The 19,277-nt window shown below is 41.0% G+C and overlaps 1 long non-coding RNA gene across 2 annotated transcripts in view; it reads left to right on the top strand.

Moving 5' to 3' along the window:
- The window catches only part of LOC132541869 (uncharacterized), a 94,870-nt gene extending 78,156 nt beyond the window's left edge, over window positions 1–16,714 (top strand). For both annotated transcript variants that reach the window (XR_009552964.1, XR_009552965.1), the window contains exons 3-4: window positions 12,187–15,143; window positions 15,179–16,714. This is a non-coding gene — a long non-coding RNA (uncharacterized LOC132541869). The remainder of the gene's footprint in view (window positions 1–12,186; window positions 15,144–15,178) is intronic.
- The last annotated feature ends 2,563 nt before the right edge of the window (window positions 16,715–19,277 follow it).

The raw sequence follows: 19,277 nt of genomic DNA, 5'->3' as shown, positions 1-19,277 counted from the left end.
GCACCTGGTCCCAGCAATAATGCTGGAGGCAAAAGAAACAGAAAGGAGGGCTGTATGACTTCTCCTAGGGGCTCAGATATTGCTAGTTTCTCTGCCTGGTATAGACCTTCCCCATTTGCAGGACTAGTCCTTCTTCCTTTGATGGAAGGAAGTGCTTTGTCTTCCTCAGTGAGGCTTTCTTCCTTAGCCAAGTTACACCTGTGCCCCATTGTAGTTCTTCCATGATTTTGTTTTCTCAGTAATACTTATCCCCTGATGACTTTCAGAATGTATCCTTGCTTTGTTAACATTGAATCTTTATATGATCAAGAGTGGATGCTTTGTTAACTATTATATGGTATTCTAAGCAGATAGTAGGCCTTCAATAATTTGTTGATTGAGAGAATCTCTCTCTCCCTCCCTCCCTCCCTCTCTCTCTCCATATATATATATATCTCACATATAAAGTACTTTTACACCTTACCACTTGGTTATCACAACATCCATATGAAATGAAAAGGACTGATTCAAGCCCTTTTATTCCTAGTAAGGAAACTGAATCTTCAAAGGAAAAACTATGATTTGCCTAACATCATGGTTGATTTTCTAACTCCAACTCCTGGTTTATTTTCAACTCTCTTGGCACATTTCTAAATATCTGGTTATAGGTCCTATCCATCTTAAGACAATGTTTATTTGTTTATTTGTGTTGGATATAGACACAGAGAGGGGGCAGGTAGTGGCACAGTGGTTTAAGTACACACATTACCATGTACAAGGACCAGGATTCCAGCTCCCACTCCCTACCTGTAGGGGGGATGCTTCATGAACAGTGAAGCAGGTCTGCAGGTGTCTATCTCTCCCCCCAATTTATCTCTGTCCTATCATAACAAAATTAGAATGAAAAAGAAAAAAAGTAAAAAATGCTCATTGGGAACTGTGGGTTCTTAATGCCTGCACTGAACCCTAGTGATAAACCTAGTGTCAATTAAAAAAATGAGGGCTGTGGCACAGTGGGTAAAGCGCAGGTGGCATGAAGCGCAAGGACTGGTGTGAGGATCCCGGCTTGAGCCCCTGGCTCCCCACCTGCAGGAGAGTCGCTTCACAGGCAGTAAAGCAGGTCTGCAGGTGTCTATCTTTCTCTTCCCCTCTCTGTCTTCTCCTCTCTCCATTTCTCTCTGTCCTGTCCAAAAATGACTACATCAGTAGTTATAACAATAATAACTACAACAATAAAAAACAACAAAGACAACAAAAGGGAATAAATTAATTAATATTAAAAAATTTGAGAGAGAGAAGCAGAGAGAGAGAGAGAGAGAGAGAGAGACAGAGAGATGTCTGCATTACTGTGTTACCACTTGTGAAGCTTCTCTCCCTATAGGTGGTGGACCAGGAGCTGGAATCCAGGTCCTTGAGCACTGTACTGTGTGTGTTCAAGCATGTGTGCCACCATTTGGCCTCAGCCTTGTCCTTTTTTTGTTTTTTTTGCCTCTAGGGTTATTGCTGGGGCTCGGTGCCTACACCACGAATCCACCGCTCCTGGAGGCCATTTTTTTTCCCTTTTGTTGCCCTTGTTGTTTATCGGTGTTATTGTTACTATTATTGTTGTAGTTGCTGTTGGATAGGACAGAGAGACATTGAGATGGGAGGGGAAGACAGAGAGGGGGAGAGAAATATAGACACCTGCAGACCTGCTTCACCGCCTGTGAAGTGATTCCCCTACAGGTGGGGATCCGGGGGCTCGAACCGGGATCCTTATGCTGGTCCTTGCACTTTGGACCACGTGCACTTAACCTGCTGTGCTACCGCCTGGCCCCCAGCCTTCTCCTTTTAAAAAGAGATTGTTATATTTCTTCACTGTGCATAATTAGTACAGGGTATAATAGCAGGACCAGAGATTTATTTCTGTGGAGAGATGAGGGTCTAGAGAGCTAGATTTTAGTGCTGACTCAGCCACTAGGTCATGTATGAAGCTTAAATAAATATTCTCTCTGTGATCTTCAGTTCCCTCCTCTAGAAAGCAAGCCTGTTAAATGGTCTGAGGTCCTTCCATCTTTACTATCCAATTACCTGAAGGGGAAAACAAACAAACTGTTGGGAACCCTACTTGTACTTATAGTGGATTGCGGAACATGAATGTAATTTGGCTGATTTCAAGAGCATGGACAGACTAGCAAACTCAAAGGGATTGTGGGTATAGGATGTTACTTAAGTGTTTATGGAAGTTGGTCTCTTTTCCTGCTTCCCTTCACCTGGTCATCTCCTCTCCCCAGACCTGAGTATGCCTAAATGATGCCCATACCACGTGGCGAGCCAATCTTTCCCTCCTTGCTTATTTTGCTGCCACAGTTTTTATACAGCTGGTAAAACCGCCACATTGTGATAAGCCCCACAACAAAAGCCCCACAGAAAATTTACTTTAATTACAACAGGAATTACTCACCATTGATGCTGTACATAAGAAAAGGCCAATCCTAATGTATTTAAATTCATGAACTCCAAATTTCTCAGTTCAGCTTTGAGGGTAAAAGGGCTCAAGTCTTAGAGAATAGGCCATTATATACATGTATGCTCACAACAAGAGAAGGTGTCAGGATAACCTACTAGCAATACAAATGGCAGGAGATTCCATTCTGGGAAGGGGTGACACTAAGCTTTCATAAATTATTCAATCCTAGGTACTCTGAGCATGTGAATAATCCTTTTCTAAGTTAGAAAAGTGCTGGAAATCTGACCTAACTGACATAAACAGTTGACTTACAACCCAAAAATCTTCATTGGGGGTGTTAAGCATTAGGTAAGGCTGAATCTGAGCCCCAAGTCTAAAGCTTTAGAAGAAGTCTTCCTGTCAGCTATGCCTCCTCTCTGTTGACAAAATTGTCCTCTCAAAGTCTCCTTACTATTTGCAGCAAAAGAACCAGATATGGTTCTGATTGGCTTGATGTCAGTCAGAGTCCCTTTCTCTGTGATTGGCCTGTGGTTAGGGAAGTCGAACACACAGATTGGCAAGGCCTGAGTGACACATTATAGGGTGTTTTTTTTTCTTCTTCAATTTTTTAAAATTTTATTTATAAACAGGAAACACTGACAAAACCATAGTTTTACCTTACCTAGACCATATGAACTATGAGGGGGAGGCTCTACCTGAAAACAAAGACACACCAGAGCAGAGGGAGTAAAATGTGCAGGAGAAAGGAACACCATTTCTTTGTCTTTTTGCCAAACCTTCCTTTCCTTTCTTTTGTCTCCCCAAACAGCTGCAGGATATGGATTTTATACATGCTCTTGCAGAATTCAAGCATTTAAAAATTCATCTAATTGTGAACTATTTGGAGGTGGGAAGATAATTCCTGAACCCCATAATGTCTCTAAAGATACCCAGGCTGTCCAAACACCATAGCTAACTGTCTTTGCTTTAGAGAAACAGCTAGAAATGCTTGTTTCAAAACTGCCCGGGCTTGCTAGAAATTTAGTGGGAGGCAATGGACAGTGATGTGTTTCAGCAAGATATTAGTGGGGTCATACTGCTCATGACCCTAATGTGCAGGCCCAAGGAATGATGCTCAACAGATCCTGCCAGCATTCTGAGAGCTAAAAGGCTTATCAATTAAAATCTGGGATCTTCAGAGGAGCCAGATATTCAGAGCCTAGAAATTAAAGGAAGAAATTTCCTGTGTCCTTATTTCCCCTTCAGCAGACATGAAAGTCTTGATTCTTAGTGATTCCCCCTTTCTATAATCCAAGTATGACTTTGACATTTTAGATACTAGTTTGCCATAAAGTGTCTCTTCAGTAGAAGTATGAAGAGATAGGACTGATGGATGGATAGGTAGATGGATGGCCTGAGCTTCACCATTACTTAAATTGTGAATGCATGGCCTCAGCTGCTGCTGGACACCATGCATGCCTTACCTTTTGTGTCAGGCACTGAGAATGAAGAGATGAAAGATTTAGTTCTTGCCCCCAAGGTACTCACAGTCTCTGATACAGGTATCTATAGACTTAAGTTAAGAAACCTACCAGTATGTAGATTAAGAGTTGACAAGTTAGAGCCCAACTTCCTTTGGTCAGTAAGATTTGACTACAAGACTTGCTCACGTGTGTAGACTTTCATGCTTTAATGGCACAATAGTGTGGTTGGAAAGCAAATTTTGTGTTTTACACGGTGTATTCACTGTTTAGAGAAAAATTTCTTTGATTAATACTACACTACTTACTGCAGAATAGGAGGGTGGTGGTGGGATCTGAAAAGGAAGCCCAAAAGAGGCCATAGCATAACTGAGACAGGTCAGGGCAAAAGAACTCCTTATGACAAGAAAGAGATAAAAGATTTCTAGCACAACTGGGGCTTTCAGAGACAGAATGGACAGGTCTGCTAGACCAGAGATGGAGGCTGTGGTCACTTGTGATGATTTAGAAGTAAAAGGGATCCTTGAGAGGTTTTAGCAGGAAAGGGACTGATGAGCTTTTCTTTTCTTTTTCAAGTTACCTCTACAGTAGAGTAACAGATGGGCTAAAATGAGTCTCTTTCCTTTCCCTTCCATTCCCTTCTCTATGGCCTCTCAAAATATTGAGCCTCTTGGAAACATGCCATTTTGAATGGTCTGACAGTATCTAGTCTTGTCATGATGGCCTTCAGATTCCCATGCAACATTGTGATCCTGTTCTTAGAAAACATGGCTCTTCTGCAGTTTGGTGTGGGGAGGAACAGTGCAAAGGTGTGTTTGGTAGGGCAGAGGCGGCATTTAGAGACCATTGGTCCACATAGCATTTGCAGCCTCCAGAAAGAAATTTGAGTGACAGTAATTGGATAAACAGTTTAATTTAATAGCAATAGAAGAGCCAGGCCCAGTGCAAGGAATCTCATTGCCCTTTTCTCAAAGTGACTTTCCTTTCTATGCTTCATCCTGGAGCAAGGCCATTGGGGATACTGAGAAATACAAGGGATTGATTTTGCCTGACAACAAGGTCAACTTGTAAGAAGTGATTTTAATAGCCATGCTGTGAAAAGAGACATGGAAAATGATAAAGATTGATAGGATCTAAGGCCAAGAAAGTCAGAGGGGAAAATATATTTCTCCTTTATATATGAAAGTAAGCTGTGCCTTTACAAAATGACATGGAGCTGTCTCCTATTTTCAAGTTGAAATTAGGTAGTTCCTAATGTTATGTTGGTCTTTATGCTTCCTAATTTTTTAAAACAAAAATCCTTGCTAGAGACCTTCAGTTATAATGTTACTGAATTTAAATTTTGTTTAATAATTTCAAAACTTAAGTTCATGAAAGTTCTCTCCTTGAGACTAATTTTTTTGCCTCCAGGGTTATTGCTGGGGCTCAGTGCCAGCACTGTGAACCCCCTGCTCCAGGAGGCCATTCCCCCCCCCCCCATTTTTGTTGCCCTTGTTGCTCTTGTTGTTGTTATTGTTGCCGTTGTTGTTGGATAGGACAGAGAGAAATGGAGAGAGGAGAGGAAGACAGAGAGGGGGAGAGAAAGATAGACACCTGTAGACCTACTTCACCACCTATGAAGTGACTCCCCTGCAGGTGGGGATTCAGGGGCTCAAACTAGGATCCTTACACCTGTCTTTGTGCTTCACACCATATGCACTTATCCCGCTGTGCTACCACCACCCAACCCCCGAGACTAAATTTTTAAATTTTCCCAGAGACTTCAAAAACTGGCACTTGTAATTACAAATGGACCTTTGCAGTAAAGCCTGGTCCGTCTGTCTGTCTACCTATCTATCTGTCTGTCTGTCTTTCCTTCTGTCTCTCTTTATTACAAACCAGGCTTTCAACTCAGCTATCAGGTTCAAATAATTCTGGCTAGTTCTTCAGTACTAACAGAGGTAATAGCTAACATAGATCTGAACATTCTCCTAAAGACAGAAGATGGTCCAGACCCATCAAGATCCCAAGCACATTTTTTAGGAGAATAGAACAAATGCTACAAATGTTTATCTGGAACCAGAAAAGACCTAGAATTGCCAAAATAATCTTGTGAAAAAAGAACAGAACCGGAGGCATTACACTCCCAGATCTCAAATTGTATTATAGGGCCATTGTCATCAAAACTGCTTGGTACTGGAACATGAATAGACACACTGGCCAGTGGAATAGAATTGAGAGTCCAGAAGTGAGCCCCCACACCTATGGACATCTAATCTTTGATAAAGGGGCTCAGACTATTAAATGGGGAAAGCAGAGTCTCTTCAACAAATGGTGTTAGAAACAATGGGTTGAAACATGCAGAAGAATGAAACTGAACCACTGTATTTCACCAAATACAAAAGTAAATTCCAAGTGGATTAAAGACTTGGATGTTAGACCAGAAACTATCAGATACTTAGAGGAAAATATTGGCAGAACTCTTTTCTGCATAAATTTTAAAGACATCTTCAATGAAACAACTCCAATTACAAAGAAGACTAAGCATAAAGCTATGGGACTACATCAAATTAAAAAGTTTCTGTATAGTAAAAGAAACCACTACCCAAACCAAAAGACCTGTCACAGAATACTTGGCCATATAAATGCTTGGCATTTATGGACAAACCTGTTTTTACTAAGTCTGTCATCAGAACATTTTGGGAGCATTAGTGCCCTGTCAGGAACTATTTATAGACAGGTGTCGATTATACACTCAGATGTTGGACAATGATGGTAGGGATTAGCACACCACACCACAAAAATCTTTCAGCAATGATTTGATACTATCTTTCCCAGTAGATTTTGCCTTTCTATTGACAGATTTTTAAAATTTAGTTTAATATTTATATATTAATTCTGTGAAAGGAAGGGAGGGGGAGAAAGGAAGGAGAGAGAGAGCGAGCAAAATAGAGTTCTACTCCATGATACGAGGTGGCTAGGGACTGAAATTGGAGTTTCATGCATTCCTGTCCTGTGCTCTATCTTCTCTGCTGCCTCCCTGTTCAGATTTCATTTGATAAACTGTCATTTCCAAAATCATTTTATTCATTAAATAGCTGAACATGTAGGGAAAAGGCTCTAGTAGGAAGAAAACAACCCACTGGAAAATCTATGCATTTTCAAACCATTATCAACCTTTGTTTTTTTTTTCTCTCTTTTTTTTTATTGGGGAATTAATGTTTTACATTCAACAGTAAGTACAATAGTTTGTACATGCATAACATCCCCCAGTTTCCCATATAACAATACAACCCCCACTAGGTCCTATGAATCTTTCTTGGACCTGTATTCTCCCCACCCACCCAACCCAGAGTCTTTTACTTTGGTGCGATACACCAATTCAATTTCAGGTTCTACTTGTTTTTTTTTTTTTTTTTTTTTTCTAATCTTGTTTTTCAACTTCGGCCTGAGAGTGAGATCATTCCATATTCATCCTTCTGTTTCTGACTTATTTCACTCAACATGATTTTTTCAAGGTCCATCCAAGATTGGCTGAAAACAATGAAGTCTCCATTTTTTACAGCTGAGTAGTATTCCATTGTGTATATATACTACAACTTGCTCAGCCACTCATCTGTTGTTGGACACCTGGGTTGCTTCCAGGTTTTGGCTATTACAAATTGTGCTGCCAAGAACATATGTGTACACAGATCTTTTTGGATGGATAGGTTGGGTTCCTTAGGATATATCCCCAGGAGAGAAATTGTAGGATTGTAGGGTAGGTCCATTTCCAGCCTTCTGAGAGTTCTCCAGACTGTTCTCCACAGAGGTTGGACCAATTGACATTCCCACCAGCAGTGTAGAAGGGTTCCTTTGACCCCATACCCTCTCCAGCATTTGCTGCTGTTACCTTTTTTGATGTATGACATTCTTACAGGAGTGAAGTGGTATCTCACTGTTGTCTTTATTTCCATTTCTCTGACAATCAGAGACTTGGAACATTTTTTCATGTGTTTCTAAGCCTTTTGGATCTCTTCTGTGGTGAATATTCTGTCCATGTCCTCTCCCCATTTTTGGATGGGGTTATTTGTTGTCTTGTTGTTGAGTTTGGCAAGCTCTTTATATATGTTGGTTATTAAACTCTTGTCTGATGTATGGCATGTAAAGATCTTCTCCCATTCTGTGAGGGGTCTCTTGGTTTGGGTAGTGGTTTCTTTTACTATACAGAAGCTTTTTAATTTGATGTAGTTCCATAGGTTTATACTTGCCTTAGTCTTCTTTGTAATTGGATTCATTTCATTGAAGATGTCTTTAAAATGTATGCGGAAAAGAGTTCTGCTAATATTTTCTTCTAAGTATCTGATAGTTTGTGGTCTAACATCCAAGTCCTTGATCCACTTGGAATTTACTTTTGTATTTGGTGAAATACAGTGGTTCAGTTTCATTCTTCTGCATGTTTCAACCCATTGTTTCTAACACCATTTGTTGAAGAGACTCTGCTTTCCCCATTTAATAGTCTGAGCCCCTTTGTCAAAGATTAGATGTCCATAGGTGTGGGGGTGTTGTATGCTTTACATTGGTTTGTTCTAGCTCTCCCCCGCCAAGAGAATTGGATCAGTCCTGTTAGTTTCGCGGGCCCGCTTGACCCCGCCCCTGGGAACCCCGAGAGAGGGCCAGGGTTCCAGAGTTCCAGAGTTGGAGAGAGAGAGAGTGCTTGCGCCGCCGCAAAGAGACAGCAGAGTTCTGTTTGGTGATTAGTTTGTCTTAGTTTATGAATCGTTGTTCCTGAATAAAGAAATACAGCTTCCCTGCCCAGCCGTATGTCTCTGGTCGTCTCTGTTACCCACCCGTGAAGCTAGCCCGGCCAGCAAGAGCCTCCGAATTTTAACAACAAATGGTGCCCATGTGGACCTGACCTGCGCATCTCTCAGATAAGTAAAGACAATTTGGCTACCTATGCACTATGGCCTTCTCTTCTGCTTGTGAAGAGATCTCCAAAGGCCTCTGATCTTTCTTCATGAGACTGCTTTGCTGTTTCTGGAACATTTATCTCTGGACCACTCTGTGGTTTCCACTCGCTCAGGCGAACTCAGAACAGCCAGCGGGAATAGCCAGCGGGCGGGAGGCGAGGCACGGAGCTGCTGTTTCCACCTGGTTAAACAGCCAGCCAGCCGGCTGCGCCCAGACAACCCCGCACTCCGCGCCCGCAACCCCGCAGCCCCACAGCCCGCAGGAGGCTGACGCCAGCACGCAGGAGGCTGACGCCAGCACGCAGGAGGCTGACGCCAGCACGCAGGAGCCCGATGCCACCACGCAGGAGCCCGATGCCACCACGCAGAAGCCCGATGCCAACACGCAGGAGCCCAATGCCAGCACGCAGGCCAGCCCACAGGAGCCGGCTCTCCACTGCGTGGTGCAGGGCACTGGACGCGTGATCCCTCCACGCTGCTCAGCCACTGCGAACAGGGTAGCAGACATGGCAGGGCCATGAGGCAGGGCCGCGGCGGCCTATCATGGCCGCCACCCTTGGGCACCTAGGCCCACGCCTTCTACAAAGATGGCCCGCCCGCCCTCTTGCTATGAATTCTGGAACTATCCCGGACCTCCCGGACCCCCGGGCTCCCTGCCGAAACTGGGCACACGAGATCTCCAGCTGCCGGTCCGGTCTGAAGGCAGACAAGCTGGAGTACACAGAGATTTGTGCAGAGATCACAACCTGCAATTCCTAGAAGTGAAGCTGCTCAAGAGACCACCACTGGACAACGCACCCTCCCAACAACTAAGACAGTACAGATTTAAATTCGTGTTTAAAATGACATGTCTTTGTAACAAAGGTTTCTCTCCTTGTGTATTAATGACCGTGTTTATGTGTATGTTTAAAGTTTGGTAAACAGTAACTTTAAGGCTAAATTCTTACTAGTCAAAGTTAAATGAAAAAGGTTTTCAACGTAATTCTCATAAAGATAAAATTAACTTACATTTAGAGTCTGAGGTAAAAATTAGTTAACAATCAATATATTTTAACTAAGTTGGTCTAAACAAAAGGTTAAATAGACTTGTTGATATGTAAAACTCTCCATTACCTTCTCTATTAGAAATGGTAGATCGCACAATGGCTATGCTAATTATTCTCATGCCTGAGGTTTCCTTTCCTGCGCACACCTAGGGTGTGACTCCATCTTGAATGGGTGTAACAAAAGGTTAAAAGACGTTGTTGATATGTAAAAGTCTCAAATTCCTTCTATATTAGAAGTATGCTAATAACAAGTTTTGTTTCATAGTAAGTAAATTGCAGCCAGCTGCCTTTGGGACTCTAGGCCATTCCCCACCACTATACAAATGTCCTTCGATACAAGTACGCCCCCCAGAGGCAAGAAATGTTTTTTTAAGCTGATAAAGTTTTGCCCACAGAGGCAAACATGGCCCCCTCAGGCCTTCCCTTGGCAGCACACTGGTTCTTGTTACTTGCTTACATGTTTCTCCATGTTTGTACCAGTTTCCTTTTTAAAAAATGCCTGTATGATAGAGGTTTCTGTTCACCCCACACCCTTGATACTGTAGTCATTTAGCTAAAAAGAAAAGGGGGAATTGTTGTATGCTTTACATTGGTTTGTTCTAGCTCTCCCCCGCCAAGAGAATTGGATCAGTCCTGTTAGTTTCACGGGCCTGCTTGGCCCCGCCCCTGGGAACCCCGAGAGAGGGCCAGGGTTCCAGAGTTCCAGAGTTGGAGAGAGAGAGAGAGAGTGCTTGCGCCACCGCAAAGAGACAGCAGAGTTCTGTTTGGTGATTAGTTTGTCTTAGTTTATGAATTGTTGTTCCTGAATAAAGAAATACAGCTTCCCTGCCCAGCCGTATGTCTCTGGTCGTCTCTGTTACCCACCCGTGAAGCTAGCCCGGCCAGCTAGAGCCTCCAAATTTTTAACAACATGGGGGCTCACTTCTGGGGTCTCAATTCTATTCCACTGGCCAGTGTGTCTATTCATGTTCCAGTACCAAGCAGTTTTGATGACAATGGCCCTATAATACAATTTGAGATCTGGGAGTGTGATGCCTCCGGTTCTGTTCTTTTTTCACAAGATTATTTTGGCAATTCTAGGTCTTTTCTGGTTCCAGATAAACATTTGTAGCATTTGTTCTATTCTCCTAAAAAATGTGCTTGGGATCTTGATGAGGATAGCATTAAATTTGTATATGGCTCTGGGTAGATATTTGTTTTGATGATGTTAATTCTACCAACCCATGAACATGGAATATCTTTCCACTTCTTTGTGTCTTTTTCAATTTCCTTGAGTAGTGATTCATAATTTTCAGTATACAAGTCTTTCATTTCTTTGGTTAGGTTTACTCCTAGATATTTTATTGTTTTTGTTGCTATAGTAAAAGGTATTGATTTCTGGATTTCAATTTCTTCTAGCTTAGTGTTTGCGTAGAGGAATGCCACTGACTTTTGAATGTTAATTTTATAGCCTGACACGTTACTGTATTTCCTGATGATTTCCAAAAGCTTCTTGCTGGATTCCTTAGGTTTTTCTGTGTATACTATCATGTCATCTGCAAATAGGGAGAGTTTGATTTCTTCTCTTCCAATCTGTATCCCTTTAATTCCTTGCTCCTGCCTGATTGCTATGTCAAGAACTACTAACACTATGTTGAATAGTAATGGTGATAGTGGGCAGCCCTATCTAGTACCTGATCTGAGGGGAAATGCTTCCAGTTTTTCACCATTGAGTATGATGTTGGCTGTGGGTTTGCTATATATAACCTTTGATTCAGGTTTGCCCCTGGCACTCTTTCTCTTTTCACATTCTTTCTTCTGTTTCTCTTTTTTGCTGCCTTCTTCTTCTTCTTCTTCTCCTTCTCCTTCTCCTTCTCCTTCTCCTTCTCCTTCTCCTTCTCCTTCTCCTTCTCCTTCTCCTTCTCCTTCTCCTTCTCCTTCTCCTTCTCCTTCTCCTTCTCCTTCTTCTTCTTCTTCTTCTTCTTCTTCTTCTTCTTCTTCTTCTTCTTTTTGGTAGAACAGAGAGAAATTTGAGAGGGGAGGGGGAAAACAGAAAGAGATACATGAAGCACTGCTTTACAACTTGAAAAAATTCCATCAGGCAGGTGGGGACGGAGGGCTTGAACCTGCGTCCTTGCATATGATAACATGTACACTCACTTGGATGCACTACTGCCCACTCCTCTGTTCTTTTTCTATGTTACTTGCTCATACTATGTCACTTGCTATGGAATGGAATAGAATCTAGAAACAATGTATTCTTTACTGACTAGAATTATAAACGGGTTCTGATATGAAATTCTCAGTAATGTAATTCCCCAAACATCTGTTCATAATCATAGAAAAAAAATTATCAAGTGACCTCTCTCTCAAGAGCAAGAGGAAAAATTACAACTTGCAAGATGATTAGGGGATAGTACTGCCTTTAACATGCTGTTGAGATGATTCAAATCAGGTAAGACACAAAAGGGTAGTGTTCTATACCTGTGTATTATAAATCTAATTCAAAAATCAAACGAATGACTTTCACACAGCAACACTTGATGTAGTTACTGTCACTAATTGGCTCATCCATGAAATGTTTATGATGTACTCTCACACATATATGTCATGGTGGATCACTATGACTAGGAAGTGAATCCTCATAGTTTGCAGGGTGGACATGAAAGGAAAGAAAAGGGAGAGTAGGAGTTTATGGAATGTATTTTAATTTCATCAATATTTACTATGCCGATACCACACTTTTGGCAAAATGACAGTGTGCAAAAAATCATGGACACAAATATGACCTTGCCTACAAGGACAGAACTCCTATAATTGGTATTTAGGATGGGTAGGACAATGGAGGAAGGTTATCTGGATATAGAAAACAGAACAACACAAACTAGGAAGGAGTATGTGGAGATGCAGGCATTTAAACTGCACATGGGTAGATATTGAGTCTCCCTTCCTTCCTTCCTTCCTTCCTTCCTTCCTTCCTTCCTTCCTCCCTTCCTCCCTTCCTCCCTCCCTTCCTTCCTTCCTTCCTTCCTTCCTTCCTTCCTTCCTTCCTTCTTTCCTTCCTCCTTCTCTCTCTCCTCATTCTTTCTTTCCACCAGGGTTACCACTGGGGCTTGGTGCCAGCACTATGAATCCACTACTCCTGGTGGCCATTTATTATTATTTTTTTTAGGTTTCATTTCTATTTTATTTGATAGGACAGAGAAATTGAGAGGGTAGGGGAAAGAAGAGAGGAAGAAAGAAAGATAGATAGACATCTGCAGACCTGTTTCATCATCTGAGAAGCATCCCCTTTGTAGGCGGGGACTGGGGGCTTGAATTTGTCACCTTGTGCATTGGTAATGTGTACGCTTAACTAGGTGTGCCAACATCTGGCTCCAAGCTTTTACTTTTTAAATGTCTTGTTTATCGCCTTTGCTTGGTGAAAACCACAATACCACCCAATATCTATCTGCAAGACTATGTCCTCTGAAATCTTTCAGAATCACTGTGAATGTCATCTGTGTAGAATTCCTATACCACTTATTAGAAAGTGCTGGGTCACTTAGGTGACTGGTTGATACTCATCAGATTTCAGTCTGTTTCAATACACACAGGACTTCTTGAGTGATGGCAGCCACACAAATGAACCAAAGTATCTCTCACATGGCATTCACCTACCCACACAAGCTTACAAACACAGCTGTATAGAAGTTGTGAAATCAAGAACTATTTACATTTTCTTCCTAGCACATTACTACTACACTATTTTGATAGAGACCAAACAAAGGAATTTCACCATAACACCAAGAGGTGCAGCTGTGTTTCTAAATGCCACACAGGGTTTGAATAATTCAGAGTTTACATTAAATACCTCACAGTATTAACAAGGTGCAGAATAAACTGTTTACTGATGGAAGTCTGCGCCTTCAGATGAGATGAAGTCTTCTTAGCAGCTTACGTTTTCAGATTGGCAAAGCAAGCAGTTATAGCCAACACCCTTGGGGGCCTGGAGCCCATTTGTCTTTCAAAGAAACCAGGTACAACCAGGCAGCTGAAGCTGTTCAAATACAGTACAGAAACACGGCAAGTGTTTGGCTTCTGTCAGAGGGACCAGAATCTTAGCTCTCCATACTTAAACACTAAGGATGTTTGTTTTCATGTTCTTTACCAGAATGATAAATGTAGTTTACTCTTTCAAGAGGATCTTTTGAGGCCATTTATTTCCCTTGACCTCAAATAGAAGCTACAGAGAAAGACTAATTGTGTTTTAAAAAAAAACAAAACCAAAAACTGGGAACATTTTGTTAGAAAGTAGGCTTTAGGCCATGTGCTAACATTGGGAAGCATTGATGGGAATTCTCAGGTTCTAATCCTAGAGCAAAACTGGGTCACTAGAGGTTGATCATGTTTGATGATGAAAGAACATCTCAATAGTTTTATTTCTAAGAGCAGAATATGGTATTTTGTGTGATCCTCCTTGATCATTATATTTGTAGATTTTGATGGGCCACTAACTAATTTAAAGGCAGTAAAAAAAGAAACTATATAGTGTAACTTTCAGTTCTCTTGGGTCTTTATTTTTTCCTTTTGATTAAAGAAGATAGAGTAAAAGTTTCTAGAATTTATTCTGTCTGTTAATACTCTGGTGGCATTTACATGTAACTGAAATTTGTTGTAAATCCTCCTTAATCTTTTTGCTTGTGAATTGCTAGAAAATGTTGGGACACTTTATTTTGGCCTGACCCCAGTTCCATTTAAAATGCCAGACACAGCAAGGCTGAATTTGTTCATGTTCACTTGAGAACAGGGAAGCACAGGAAGTTGTGTAAGGGTTTTGGAAATGGATGAGGTGAGGGCATAGGGCATGGGGAAGGATCACAACAAATTCCCAACAAAATCTAGTTATTTATTTATTTATTTTTTCTGCCAACCATGCCTTTCCTTAAAAGGCTATTTCTAACCTGTAGCAAGTTACAACTGAGGAATGATTGTAAAGATATGGACTTGAATTACATTTCAAATTCAGTGAGGTTGGGGCATCTTATCTTACTGTTAAAATCAAGGAGAAAGAATTCCACCCATCCAAAGTTAAAGTAATTGAAGGCAGGGGTAGAATAGACTTAAAATCACATAAAAGCTGCATTTAAAAGGAAATAGGACACAGGAGACAAAATTGGACCCTTTTCCTACTCCATATAACCAATCTATTAAAGATGGCTTACAGGCTTAAATGGAATACCCAGGAACAACAAAATAAATTAGAAGAAAGCGATGAGGAAAAAAAAACTAATTAAAATGTTTTGTTCAATACTTTTTGGTCACTTGTCTATACCTTTTGTTTTCAGTGCTTAGAGTATCATACTCTAAGCACTGAAAACAAAAGGTATAGACAAGTGAATTGCTTCAAACTAAAAAGCTTATGCACAGCTAAAGAAATAATCAACAGAATGAAGATACAAACTACAGAATGCTAGAACCATATGATAAGGTGTCAATATCCAAAATATATAAGAAACCCAAACATTTCAATAATAAGACAACAAGTAACTCCATGAAAAAATGGGTAAAGAACTTGAAGAAATATTTATTTATTTGTCTCTAGTGTTATTACTGGGGCTCAGTGCCTGCACTACAAATCCACTGCTCCCAGAGGCTATCTTTTTCCCTTTTGTTGCCCTTGTTGTTTTATCCTTGTTGTGGTTATTATTGTTGTTATTGCTGTCATTATTGTTGGATATGACAGATAGAAATAGAGAGAGGAGGGGAAGACAGAGGGAGAGAGAAAGATAGACACCTGCAGACCTGCTTCACCACCTGTGAAGCGACTCCCTTGCAGGTGGGGAGCCAGGGGTTCAAACCAGGATCCTTATGCAGGTCCTTGCACTTTGCGCCACATGCGCTTAACCTGCTGTGCTACCACCTGACTAGTAATGACTATTAAGACATGATTTTCACAGGACTTATTCAGTCTGTTTCAATGGAGGTGTCAAAAACAGATTCAAAACAAGGCAAATGAGACAAATCTCTCTCTATAAATTTAAACAGAAAATCTCTAAGAAAATGGCTTAGTACTCTTGATATACTGTAGTCCACATCTACTCCAACATGCATCTTTGAGGATATCAAAAGAGGAAAGTGAGAATCTATGAATAGACTGAAGAAGAGGTTTTCTGAGTAAAAGCTGACAGATTCTATATGATTCCTTGCTTCTTGAGGGTGTTACGGGTGGGTAATACCACCATTAACTCAGTGGTCAAGAATACCATCTGTTTCGTTTAGCTAAACTCAGAATAGATTATATATTTCTCAAATGTAAAATGTGTGTGTGTCAGAAGAGATCCAAAGGCCAACAACATAAAAAATGTTCCAAGTCATTGATTGTCAAAGAAATGCAAATAAAGACAATTATGAGATACTACTACATTCCTTTGAGAATGTCATACATCAGAAAAGGTAGCAGCAGCAAATGCTGGAGAGGTTGTGAGGACAAAGGAACCTCCTGCACTGCTGGTGGGAATGTAAATTGATCCTATGGAGAGCAGTCTGAAGAACTCTCAGAAATCTAGAAGTGGATCTACCATGTGACCCCGCAGTTCCTCTCCTGGATATATATCCCAAGGAACTAAACATACCCATGCAAAAAGATTTGTATATACCTATGTTCATAGCAGCACAATTTGTAATAGCCAAAACCTGGAAGCAACGCAGATGCCCAACAACAGATGAGTGGCTGTGAAAGTTATGGGCTATATACACAATGGAATACTACTCAGTTATTGAAAAAATCTTCACCTCATTTTGGATGGAACTTGAAAGAATCATGTTAAGTGAGATCAGCCAGAATGAGAAGGATGAATATGGGATGATCTCATTCATAGACAGAAGTTGAAAATATTACCATGATGCCAACCTGACTTCCCTGGGCAAATGTAACCTCACCAATGTGTCCTGGAACCCCAGCTCCCCAGAACTCTACCACACTAGGGAAAGATAGAAACAGGCTGGGAGTATGGATTGACCTGTCAATACCCATGTCCAGCAGAGAAGCAATTATAGAAATCAGATTTTCTACCTTCTTTTTTTTAATATTTATTTTATTTATTTATTCCCTTTTGTTGCCCTTGTTTTATTGTTGTAGTTATTATTGTTGTTGTCGTTGTTGGATAGGACAGAGAGAAATGGAGAGAGGAGGGGAAGACAGAGAGGAGGAGAGAAAGATAGACACCTGCAGACCTGCTTCACCGCCAGTGAAGCGACTCCCCTGCAGGTGGGGAGCCGGGGTTCGAACCGGGATCCTTATGCCGGTCCTTGTGCTTTGCGCCACCTGCGCTTAACCCGCTGTGCTACAGCCCGACTCCCCGATTTTCTAACTTCTGTGCCCCATAGAGATCTTTGCTCCATACTCCCAGAGGGACAAAGAATAGGAAGAATAAAGAATAGAGGGGATGGGATATGGCACTCTGGTGGTGAGAATTGTACCCCACTTGTCCCACAACCTTGTCAATCATTATCAAGTCACTAATAATAATAATAAAAAGAAGTTGAAAAATAAGAAAACACAAAGTAGAACTTGGACTCGGTTTGGTGTATTGCAACCAAGTAAAAGACTCTGGGGTGGGGGAAGAGGGTTCAGGTCCTAGCATATGATGGTAGAGGAGAACCTAGAGGGGTGGTGAATTGTTACGTGGAAAACTAAGAAATGTTATACATGTAGAAACTGCTGTATTTTACTGTTGACTGTAAACCATTAATCTCCTCAATAAAGAAAAAAACGTGTGTGTATGTGTGTGTGTGTGTGTATGGATAAACATGAAAATTAACTATACTTAAAATTTCGGCGTAAACAAAATTCTAGGGAGCATAGCCATGCTAATTTATTTACTTATGATCTATGGCTGCTTTGGTCCTACAAAGATATAGTTGAATTATTACAATATGCTTACAAAGCTTGAGATATTTATCATCTTGTCTTTAGAGACAAAGCTTGTCAATTCCTTGGCTAACCACAAGCCTGGTGAAAAGAAGTATTATTATTAGTGATTTAGTGGTGACTGACAAGATTGTGAGATAAGATGGGGTACAATTCCACACAGTTCCCACTATCAGAGTTCCATATCACCCCCCCTTAGAAGTTTCATTATTCTTTATCTCTCTGGGAGTATGAACCAAAGATCTTTAGGGGGAGCAGAAGGTGGGAAGTCTGGCTTCTTTAATTGCTTCTCCACTAGACGTGGGCATTGACAGGTTGATCCATACCCCCAGCCCGTTTCTATCTTTCCCTAGTGGGGTAGGGTGCTGGGGAGGTGGATTTCCAGGACACATTGATGAGGTCGGCTGCCCAGGGATTTCAGGTTGGCATCATGGTAGCATCTGCAACTTGGTGGCTGAAAAGCATTAAGATGTAAAGCAGAACAAGTTGTTTAATAATCAGGATCCTAAAGGTAATAGGTGAAATTTGGGGTCTTCATTATGCAAGAAACTAGTAAGAAGTTTTAAGAGGCTGTCAGAACTTTGAGATACATCCTCTGTGTTTGGAGATTTAGATACTTAGTGTATGATTCAGATCTGAAAACAACAACAACAACAACAAAAACCTCCCTAAAAAGATTGTAGCCAAGTAAGCTGAATGACTTTAAAAGTTTGCAGCTAGGCTGACATGCTTCTGCATTTCTATATTATGTTGGGAATGAATGCAAGGACATTTAGAGGGCATCATTCAGAGATGGGGGTTGGCAACAAGAGCACACGATGTTCTGAAGCACTAAAATTCAAGCTGTGGTAATTCTGAATGCCCCTTTGCAATATTGTGTCACAATAATAATAAATAAATGGCACTGGGGCAGTGTATAGGCATCCTGATGATTTCATATATTTCTACATTGAATCCTTGTAATAGCCTGTGGAAGCAGGCAGGGGAATTATTGTGCTTATTTTTTTTCAGATGAATATTCATATGTTGAAATGCTCAAAAATAGTATTTAATGAATATTTACTGAATGAATAAATGAACATACCTAACTCCTAGTGTATGTACAGGTGGGCAACCATATGTTGTACATAGCTATACTTATTTTATTCTTAACTTGATCACACGTTATAGAACCACCATGTATTTTGCAGCATAAGATCTTGTGTAAATGGAATGCCCTCAGATCAGGTGGTGGTATGCCTGGTTGAGCACACATGTTACGATGAGCAAGGATCCAGGTTTAAGCCCCCACCTGCAAGGGTAAAGCTTGTGGTGAAGCACAAGTGGTGAAGCAGTGCTGCAGGTCTCTCTCTCTCTCTCTCTCTCTCTCTCTCTCTCTCTCTCTCTCCTTATCTCCCCCCTATTCTCAGTTTCTGGCTGTTTCTATTCCATAATTAACTAACTAACTAAATAAATAAGGACAATAAAAAATTAAAAAATAATGCCCTATAGATATTAAGGAAGAGTTTTTGTTATCCTATA

Source organism: Erinaceus europaeus, chromosome 12 (genome assembly GCF_950295315.1).
Source record: "Erinaceus europaeus chromosome 12, mEriEur2.1, whole genome shotgun sequence".
NCBI lineage: Eukaryota > Metazoa > Chordata > Mammalia > Eulipotyphla > Erinaceidae > Erinaceus > Erinaceus europaeus.
This window is presented reverse-complemented; position numbering and strand designations above follow the sequence as displayed.